An 11581-nucleotide genomic window follows, 5' to 3' on the forward strand; every position below is an offset into this window, starting at 1 on the left:
GGATACATTTGGCCAATCTCATTAATATTCACGAGTTTCAATGATGCTATAAAAAGGATACAAGCTATTAATATATATTTTCTTACTTATCCCTTAATACAAATTAAAGATAAATTTGATGACAACTGTAAGAAAAACAAAGTACAGAATAGACGGTGCTACACGTCCGGACTGTTATTCATCATATTTCTGCAGCACTCAAAATTGATATTTAAACAATTTAAATAAAATCTTAATTTCTTTTTTTCTCAGCAATATACTGGACGGACCTTATCCATTCGTCACTAGACACGGTTAAAATCTAACGGAAGCCAAAATTTATTGAAACAGGAGATTTACCTACCATAAATCATTTCTGGCGAAACCTCATTTTTTTTTTTTTTTTTTTTTTTTTTTTTTATTACAAAGTTTATTGCAGTATAAATAATACCTTATTACTGATCATTAACCAATGTATTTATATGAAGATGAATGTTAATTTAAATGTATTTTACATAAAATCAATGATATAACGAGGACTTACGCGATGCTAAAGAAATTTGAAATTATCTCTCGGCTGTTGCGTCATCAGAGCAGGAAAAAGTAATAAGCTTTTGATTATCTCCATTGAAATTTTTTTAATGATCACAACTCTAAAACTGTGCCATAGATTTTTATCAAATTTTCATCGTCGTTTGTATTAAGATGTCCTCTATATTTTATGATGTTTACTTATATACGTCATTTTAACTTTAAGTTAGAATACATAAATCAGCTTGGCTAAAATTAAGGTCTGCCTTAAAAACTGACCAGTTGGCCAATCAATAGTGTTAAGTGTATGCTTAACGTTTCAAATTAAGGTAATGGTGAAATTGAAGCGAGGAGTGATGGTGACATGGTGCAAAGTTAGCCATCAGTCTGAAGATATATGTCCACCACCTTGGTCAATACACCATGTGTATTCTGGCAATATGTCTTAAAATAAGCACATAAAACACTTCTAACAGCTATGAGTATTAGATTACATTATAGCAGTCAAACATATGAAAAGATTTTACCAGCTGCCACTAGCACGAATAGTCTATATTTTTTTAGATTCCAAAAGATTAAAAATAAAATTGACTAAGCGTACAAAATTCACATTCACTATTAATTTACTCCTATGAGGTCTAGTTTTAAAGTTGAGATTACCCACCCGTAACATCAGAGAACATTATGGTTTGAACACATGACCTCTGTTGCAGTGGAGACATTTGTGCGTGTGCTCTCGTGTGCACTTATTGAAACTTTTAAAACGGCTCCGAACTGTTCAGGGCTTTGTCATGTATTGCTGGATTTTTAGAAAGAAAGCAAAACACAAGATTATTTTGGGGTTTCTTTTGGCATTTTATTAAATTGTTTTACATCATAGCAAAATTTTACCATAAAGTAATACAGGTACGCCTAGAAAATAGAATCAGTTACAATATCCATTCTCTGATATGTTAATTTGATGTCTCATGGCTGAAACACATGGTGTACCCTATGATAAATAGATCTTTGATTGAATCCAACTGAACTAAAGTAAGAACCTATACCTTATGGAGTTATAACTGACGTTCTACAATATACATTGTGAGATTATATAATAAGAATTAGCTGACCGCTCTGGTGGCCCACGTGGTTAGAGCGTCCGCCTCGGATGCGGGAAGTCGCGGGTTCCAACCCCGGCCAAGTCATACCAAAACTTATACAAATGGTACAAGCAGCTGTCTCCCTTACTAAAAGAGGTTAGTGTTAGCACTTGTCGGCCTGGTTTCAGGATAATGTGACTGGGTGGGACATGATGCTACATGACTGCAGCATGATGCCATTGTGCAAGATATCACTATAAACTGTCACACTGCAGACATCGTAGCGATATGACTGAAAAACTGTTAAAGCTACTTGAAAAAAAAAATCCAAATCCTTAAGGAGTTAGAAATGACGCTATACAATATACGTTGTGAGATTTCTAATAAGAATTACAAATGACCGAATTTTGTTGTTGTTGTGGGGTTTAACGCCATTTTTCAGCACACGTTAGGCTATACATGGCGGCCAGTATTAATGGCGGAGGAAGAACCACCTACCCACGAGAAGCTACTGGCAAACTTTCTCACATATCCACATTGGCTGAATCCGAGACTCGAACCGCCGCAGACAGAGGTGAGATGGCAGTGATCCGTAACGGAGAGCGCTTTAGACCACACAGCCACCGGGGGCCCCATCCGAATTTTGTACGATGTATGATAAAAACACTTTATTATTCTGATAACTCTTCGCCATTACTTTAGTTCTGTAGAGAAAAAGGAATCTGCATTAAAATTTCCTAGCGATGTCTATCTATAAGAAAACTCCACACACATTCGTCATTTAGTAAATTTAGTATAATCCATGACGTCCTCGCGCATATGCTACGATTTTGTGACATATTTATGCTTCACCAGATTCTGCTCAAGATTTTATATTCAATGGTCTACTGGCCGGCATTTATTTTACAATCTTTAATGGCGTAATTTGTGATATTCTATTTCATCTCTTTTTTTTATTAACACGGTCTAGTGGCTAAATTGGTGTTTGATCGGTATCGTCCTAACACTACCGGGTCGCTTGCGGAAAAAAAAAAAATTTCAATACCGTAATATATGATAAAAATATGCAAAATATATCATTAATATTGTATTCGAAATGTGGGGCAGCTTTGTGAAAGAAAAGATATACCTCACTGACGTACTTACCAATGAAACCACGTGATAGGTCTAACCTCGTTAAGTGCTTGAAATACATATCAGCAGGAGAACAAATACCTTTTTGCCATATATCGGCACGTGCGCATGAATTATATTATGGTACAAGATATACATGACAGAACCAACGCCATCGGTTTACAATTACATAATAAACATTTTTCCAATACAAAAGATGAATGTGCTGAAGAAAGAATTTTTGCCAGCAAGTCTTCGATAAGTACCATGCAACAAAACAACTGAACATAACAGTTATTTACATCTGAGTCTTTTTTAAGCGATTCCTTATTCAGTTGAGGCTAATAATTCGGCATCACCTTTCACGTAGTCATCAGCTTTATGGCGTTATTTTGCATAATTGACCGTATTATATACTAAACAATGTTTCAAAGGCATTAACTAAGATATTTTCTTTTTAAAAAATTCAACACATTCAAAGAGGTTAATTGTACATTGACTTAAATTTAATTTAATGTCAAAATCGTGATACACGTGTACCGGTAAAGACCAAATCATTCATTACACTAAACGAGGCGGTCTTCGTAAGGACACCACCAACTGACAGCTCATCACTTAAAAAAACTACTTATAGCTTATTATACTCAGTGATCATTAAATATAATTTATATATTTTTAATATTTTTATGATCATCAAAACTATATATCAGCTCTTTATGCTAAAATATTAAGTATTCATAATGACGAACGTTCGGCTGATACTTGATCCTGACCTTTAGCTTCAACTGTATATATCGGTACATTAGAACAATACCTTGTGTTTACATCATGTATGTTATGAATGTCATAATATTCAAATGTATAATATTCATTATGATCGGAAATGTTCCTTCATTGGTATCAATATTAAAGCAATATGGTTACTTCTTACATATACTCTTTCTAACATTTTTTGGCACATATCTCTGTCACGGAAGGTATAAGTACGAGTATTTATTGTGTACAATAATGTAGTTTAAACATGTGTTACATAGAAGTCATGTAGATACCAATGCTGTCAAAATATGTTGCTGTAATGACGCTGTTGTATGTGCGAAATTTTAAGCTGTATATCTGTACCAAGCACTGTCACGCAATAACAAGTACAGTTAATACATATCAATTCATTCTATATCAAGCAGTCACTCACTATAAAATACACTCAGTAAAAAGAACACAGTAGTAAATACAGTCCCTCTATATCAAATACAGTCATTCAGTGAAAAGAACCCAGTAATAGTCACTCACTATCAAATACGGTCACTCAGTAACAAGTACAATCACTCAGTATTAAATGTATTCAGTAACAAGAATATACTCGATAACAAATACAGTCACCCAGTAAGAAGAAAACACTCAGTAACATGGACAGTCACTCAGTAAGAAGAAGGAAAAAAACAGTAAAAAAAAAAGACAGTCACTCAGCATCAGGTATAGTCACTCAGAACAAAACTAGTAACATGGACAGTCACTCAGTATCAGGTACAGTCACTCAGTAAAAAGTACATGCTCAATAATAAGTACAGTAAATAACAAGTGCAGTCACTCAGTAACAAGTAGTCAATTTTAGGTAAATACAGTAATAGCTTGCAGAATTTTCTTCATCTTGTGTGTAATGTGGTATAGGTATGTATACATGTATGTTAAAGTGAAATCGTTCTTAACTGTGATAATACTGGGGGGGGGGAGATTCTTCAAGCTTTCAAAACTAGATTGACCTCTGCGTATTTTACACCATATGTAATACTTACATGACTTTAATTCATATTAGTCTTCTGTCATTAACCATGAACGGTAAACTTTACGTGCATACTTTGACTACGAAATTCTGCAAGTTAGCGGTTTTGCTGTGTAGTTTAATATTTAGCTATTTCCAAATAAACATTTCTCATAAATTACCTACCTTTATATCCATTTTCTCCTTGCCATAATCTCGATGCTTGGTGTACCTTAGTACATTTTTCCCATACGAATTCAAATTTTGTCATTTTTTACAACTGATCCACACATACCTAAAGTCGTATGGCTTTTCGTTAGCTATTGAACACAATGAACACGCTAGATGAACGACGTGTATGCCGACTGGCAGCTTTTAGTGGCAAGCGGGAAATGGTTTACGAATGCCAATAAATACCTACTTTGTAATATAATCCAATAGGATAGTTGCTTGTTTCAAAATCGATAACTTGCCCATCCACTGTGACGATATATTTTCCTCTCCAGTTGGAGTTCTACACTGGAGGCGCTTTAGCGCAACATATTTTATAATTCTGCCTTCACCACCGGGGATAATCAATTACATTGAAGATACAATGAACGCTGACAGAATACACTCAACGCGCCAAATACGTTCTAAACACGTGGCTAAGGGCCCAAGCGAGTTTTGCACATATTGTACATTACACTTTGTAGAAAAGTTGTAGCTCACAGAAAACTACGGTCACTGTTATTTCTCAGAGGTCAAATACTTTGTATATATACCTTGTGGTTTTTAAAATGACTGACGCATTCTGCATGGATAATGCGAGAATTTCATTGATATCCGCTATTTCATATAATTTCTCTATTTTAATAATGTATACAACAGACTGCAGCAACTTCTTCGGGTTGATTTCTGGGCCTACTGTATTTCGAACACTCTTCTAAATCATAAAATACACTGTATCAAATATACTGATATAGACAATATTATGTTTTGTATACTAACATTTATCATAAGATTATTGGTAGAATTAATACCAACCAGACGATTTAAGCAGATTTTTGGGGCATCAATTCACGACATCGCCTTATTAATGGGAGTAACAAAATATAAATTTACAATGGAGTCATCCTCCGATACCGCTTGTAATTTGACCAAAAAATGAACGTGTTACTGCTTTAATATATTTTTTTCTGAGTCATCTTAGTGAGCTTTAATTTTTTCTTGAACATTACAAGAGTATGTGAATTATTATTATTATTATTATTATTATTATTATTATTATTATTTACGACAGTTATACTAGCTCTAAGTTCGGGGCCCCTAGTGGCCGACTGGTCTAAAGAGCTCTATGTTACGGATCACTGCCATCTCACCTCTGTCTGCGTAGGTTCGAGTCTCGGATTCGGCCAATGTGGGTATGTGAGAAAGCTTGCCAGTAGCTTCTCGTGGGTCGGTGGTTCTTTCAGGGGTTTTCCCAGGTTCTTCCTCCACCATTACTACTGGCCGCCATGTATAGCCTATCGTGTGCTGAAAAATGGCGTTAAACCCTACAACAACAACAACAAGCTCTAAGTTTGAATTTCTGTTTGGCTTTGAAAGCTCTTAAGGTGAACGAAGTCGGCAAAGTATTCAATCATTAGATGCACCCTTCCAATCCCGTAAACAGGAATTGAACTCAAGACAAACGAGGTGCAATGCAAGGACATTATCACAGTACTATTCATGCCCCATTATTGTTATTATTATTATCATTATTATTATTATTATTATTATTATTATTATTGTCATTGCTGTTGTTGTTTATTTTAATGAGTTCTGTCTTTTCTTAAAATGATACAATTTAAGCTGGGTGAAAACATTCTCCTTCCTTCGGTCTTGCTCCATTCTCAATACCTACCAAATTTGCCAATGCCATAACTTAACTTCTTTCCGTCAGCAAATATGATAATTTTATATTGTTTAATATTATTAATATTGGCGACATATTTCAAAACAGGTCCAGTAAACTCAGTTTCGTGAAGGGGGGGGGGTACTTTTCGTTTCCTCTGCTTACAAATTTTGCTAATATTTACTTACTTGGAGTATGATTGTTAACTTTGACCTGCAAGCCAGTCTTTATTCTTTCTTTATTGACCATATTGTATTAAGTTTCTACGATAAATTTGTAACCTGCTGTTCAAAGTCTTTTCATTTCTACCCGACCGATTCATACCAAAGACTTCTAAAAATGATACCAACAGCTGCCTCTCTAGGCGCTCAGCATTAAGATGTTAGTGTTAGGACTGGTCGGCCTGGTACTAGAATAATGTGACTGGGTGGGGCATGATGACACATGTCTGTGGCATGATGCCCCATTGCTAGACATCACTATAAACTGCCACACTGCAGACATCGTAGCGATATGACCGAAAAATTGTTGCAGCGACGTTTAAAGTCCAACACACGCACATACATACACAGTTTTCATTTCTTAGCTGTACCTTATACTGCTGGTGTTATGAAACTAAACAGCGTCGAGTCTTTAGATAAAAAAAGAAATAAAATGCTATCCATGAATAAAACATCTTTACACACAAAGACACACACAAAACACACACACATCTTTGATGATACTCATGCACTAGTAAAAATGTCCAAAACGGACCATTCTTTGATACTAAAAAAAAAGGGAACGTTGGCACCGTCCTTCCGTCTCGATTTACCTTTCTGGGGAAAAATCTACACTGTTGATCGTTTGGGCGCATGCAGTCACAATAAATGTTCGTTGTCACTCCTTATTCACCAGCTCTTAAAAATAAATCTCACCCGTAATATATAAACATATGCTTAAAACTGATTTAACATACGACTTGGAAAAATGTGAAGAGTATTGGAAATTAACTCTGAATTCGCTAGTATTAGTAGCATAACCAATTAAGTATTTTTTTTAAAAAAGACTGTATAACATAGTTCTTGAAAGGCAACATCGCATCGAAGTAAATTTTAAAAACCACATCGTACCTATTGTAAGTAATATAATTCTGGGAGAAAAGATCGACTTATTGCTTTGTTGCTGGCAACGTTTCTAAAAATAATAAAACTTAAAGGGAAAAGGTGGTAAAACATAATACAGGCAGTTATTGAGCCACGTGTTTGGAGCACGTTCCGAACATAATTGACCAATCGCCTGAGCTGACTTAACCACGCCAACTCATTAGCGTATCTCATCTTATAAAATCATAGTATTTTATGTTGCCACTTACCTGGTGAGAATTAATGACAATATTTAGGTGTCTACTGAAAAGTTCAAAAAAGATGGATGAAAAATGTTTCAATTTTGACGATTTGAATTTATGAATGATATATTGTGTCGGCCGGAAATGCTATGGAGATTAGGCCAAAAAAGCCATCAAGCTGCTAATATGCTTGTAAATCACGTGATGCTAATGTATTTGCAAGCGACAGTATTCCGCTCGTAGTCATTGAATGTGCAATATCTACGTTACGCACGGTGTTTACGCTGCTTGGTCTTGAGCCCATATTTACATGCATTATTAGTCCGCGTCCATACACTCCCTCAATCCAATTGAACATTGTTTACGCCAACAAACGACACGGATAAGAGAAACAATCCTCTAAAATCATGCACACAAGATTCACGCAATGCAGTACCTCGTTTCTCCGTAAAATAGACCATTTTAAATATACACATGAAAGTTAAACTGACAGGCCCTTATCTCTTATGGCTAGTATGTAGTGTCTTGGTAACACAATCGTTGGTTAATTTTAACAGCATTTCTCAACTTAAAACTGGCTATGTATATCATGCATAGGAAATGGGAACTAAGTGGCTTTGTAAGAGGCGCCATAGCGGACAAAAGCAGGTCCAACCAGAACGCTGCCGTTTAAATTTTAATGTCCTATGTTCAGAATTTCAATTTCACGTGCTGTATCCAAAATCGCTTGTCCTTAAAGTTCCATTTTCTAGGTTGAGATTTTAGAATGCATCTGCTGAATTAAACAATAACCACTATTGTTTCTACCACAGAAAGTTATATTTTCTATGTCGAGGTTTTAGATTGTGTCATTTGAATTACGCGTCTGTGATCGAACGTCGAGAATTTCTAATTTACGTATTGGTTCAAAGAGTTATGTTGAAAGTTCCATTTCATATGTTGGGTATTTAGATTTCATCTGTTGAATTACACAGCGCTAGTTTAAAATTCGATGTCCAATATCGAGTTGTTAGATTATATCTTCTGAATTACACGGCGCTTTTTTTAAAAATTTTAATGTCATGTGTCGAGAGTTTCAATTTAACAATTTTTAGATTGTATATGTTGGTGGTTGGACAATTTATTGCGCTTGTCAGAATTTCTATTTTTAAGTTGTCAAATGATGTGATAGTGTTAAAAGTAACATTTCACAATGTCCACTTTAACAATTTAAAATAATATCGAATATTAAGATGCATCATTCGTGTATTCAATTATAAGGCGCCATTACATTTCATGCACTTTCAGTTTAAAAGTTACCTTTCACAGGTCGAGAATTATTATGAACTTCTTCGCTAGGGGTCGCTTTTGTGAACGACCGCTTTATGTTTAAACAAGGAGGCTGCTTATTGTTGCTGTGAAATTCAACAGATGAAATCTAAATACTTGCCATATGAAACGAAACTTTCATGTCAATTACATAGAACGGGTGAATTAAGGATTCTCGACACATGCTATTGAAATTTTAGCCATCGCTCTGTAATTTAAAATATAAACTGCAAAAGGCTGACGTAGGAAATAGAACTTTAAACCACCACTTTATAATTCAACATATAAAATCTCAAATCCGGATCTAGAAAATGGAACTTTAAGAACATGCAATTTGATCCAACACGTGATATTGGATTTCTCGACATCCGACATCGAAATTTCAACTGCAACTTTCTCACTGGACCAGCCTTTGTCCGCTACGGCGCATCATAGCTTTGTAATGAACACACCAAGAATCCGTGCAGGCTCAGGCTGGCCCGTGCGGATATCAAAACCGGGACCATTGGATTACCAGTCCGATACTCTCCCAAATAAGCTATCGCGGCTCCCCTCTCTAATATAAACGAGATTAAAGCATTTGTTGCTTTAATCTTGTTGTTTTCCTTATTAGAGTGGGGAGCGGCAGTGAAACAATGTCACCTACGCAAAATAAACAAAAGCAAATGCCAGCTTGCAACGTAATACAATTTCGAGTAGACGAAAATATGTATGTATGTATGTATGTATGTATGTATGCATGTATGTATATATGTATGTATTACATGTTTAGTGTGCAGTAAATACATTAATGTCAAGCTATGTTCCTATCTCCATTGTGAATTAATGATACAATGACTGAGTGAAACCTCTTCTGAAGAGAAATAAAGTTATACATACATACATGCATTCACGCACGCACGCACGCACACACACACACACACACACACACACACACACATCCATCCATCCATCCATCCATCCATCCATCCATCCATCCATCCATACCTACATACATACATGTGTATGTGATTAGGATTTTTAACGTAGTTTTAACAATTTTTCAGTCAGATCGCTACGATGTCAGTTTATATTGATGTCTAACATTGGGGCATCATGCCGAAGACATGTAGTATGATGTCACACCCAGTCACATTATCCTGACACCAGGCCGACCAGTCCTAACACTAACCTCTTAATGCTGAGCGGCTAGCGAGGCAGCTTAAGTACCTCTTTTGTAAGTCTTTGGTATGACTAGGCCGGAGTTTGAACCCACGACCTCCGGCTTCCGAGGCGGATGCTCTAACCACTAGGCGAGAGGAACGGTCTACATACATACATACATACATACATGCATGCACACATGCATACACACATACATACATACATACATACATACATACATACATACATACATACATACATACATACATACATACATACATACATGCATGCATGCATGCATGCATGCATGCATGCATGCATGCATGCATGCATACATACATACATACATACATACATACATACATACAGGCATACATACATACAGACATACATACATACATACATACATACATATATGCATGCATACAAACAAACATACATACATACATACATACACACATACATACATACATACATACATACATACATACATACATACATACATACATACACGCATGCATGCATACATACATACATACATACATACATACATACATACATACATACATACATACATACATACATACATGCATGCATGCATGCATGCATGCATGCATGCATGCATGCATGGATGGATGGATATCTTACACCATCTACATATCTGCCTTTCTATCTTTTATTTTTATCCCCGTCTGTCTCTATGCATAGCTGCTATTACATAGTTTGCATGATTGTGAGCTGTAACTTGCACAACTGACTGACAGACCTCATTTTCTCTAAATATAGATTATATTAGGTTTACCTGTTCAGGCTAAATACGGCCTTGAAAAACAATAAGAATCAAATTACAAAGTACATTAGGTAAATGGGATTTACAAAATAAGCATCTTAAAGGGTACCAGAAATTTTATTGTTTATGGTTGGTTTAGCACTGGCACACATTAAACCTTTGCTTAATGCCAGCATTGAGACATGGCACATATACAATTTTAATAGACGCAAACCTAACTTTGTGTCACGCGGACGAATGTTAAAGCCGTTGTTATTGCTGTTGTTTTTGCCTTTAAAGCCATTTTTCAGATTTAAACTCTAAATACCTACATAACCACCACATTGGCCGAGACTGCAGTGATCGCAAAAGGCAAGCGCTTGAAACCACTTGGCCACCGACCCCACTCACACAACCTAATTCTAATCAAACTATGGGGAAGATAATACTTTTTAACCTGTCTTTTCACAAATTAGATTGACTTAATGTTAGAAATATATTTATATACGGGTTTTTTTACCGTTGTCAAATTTAATCCCAGTGTCCATGGAATTAATAATTTGTATGCTAAAAAAGATCCGATTGTGAAATCTTTATATTTTTACATACTGTAAAACTTAATAAAATTTACAAAGAAAATGTTCTTTAAAATGTAAATAATTCAGTATCCTTGCTGTACTCACTATAGCACTATCTT

The 11581-nt window shown here is 35.5% G+C and overlaps 1 protein-coding gene across 4 annotated transcripts in view; it reads right to left on the reverse strand.

Moving 5' to 3' along the window:
- LOC149807336 (uncharacterized) overlaps nt 1-5024 on the reverse strand; it is a 295678-nt gene extending 290654 nt beyond the window's left edge. For 2 of the 4 annotated variants that reach the window (XM_089965490.1, XM_089965468.1), the window contains exon 1: nt 4648-5023. The gene's annotated coding sequence lies outside the window, so the exon portion shown is untranslated. Of the gene's footprint in view, nt 1-4647 lie in introns of all 4 variants that reach the window. The other 2 variants (XM_089965473.1, XM_089965500.1) reach the window with 2 other exon arrangements.
- Between the last annotated feature and the right edge of the window lie 6557 nt (nt 5025-11581).

The sequence above is a fragment of the Sinohyriopsis cumingii genome, chromosome 1, assembly GCF_028554795.1.
Source record: "Sinohyriopsis cumingii isolate HCF-2022 chromosome 1, ASM2855479v2, whole genome shotgun sequence".
NCBI lineage: Eukaryota > Metazoa > Mollusca > Bivalvia > Unionida > Unionidae > Sinohyriopsis > Sinohyriopsis cumingii.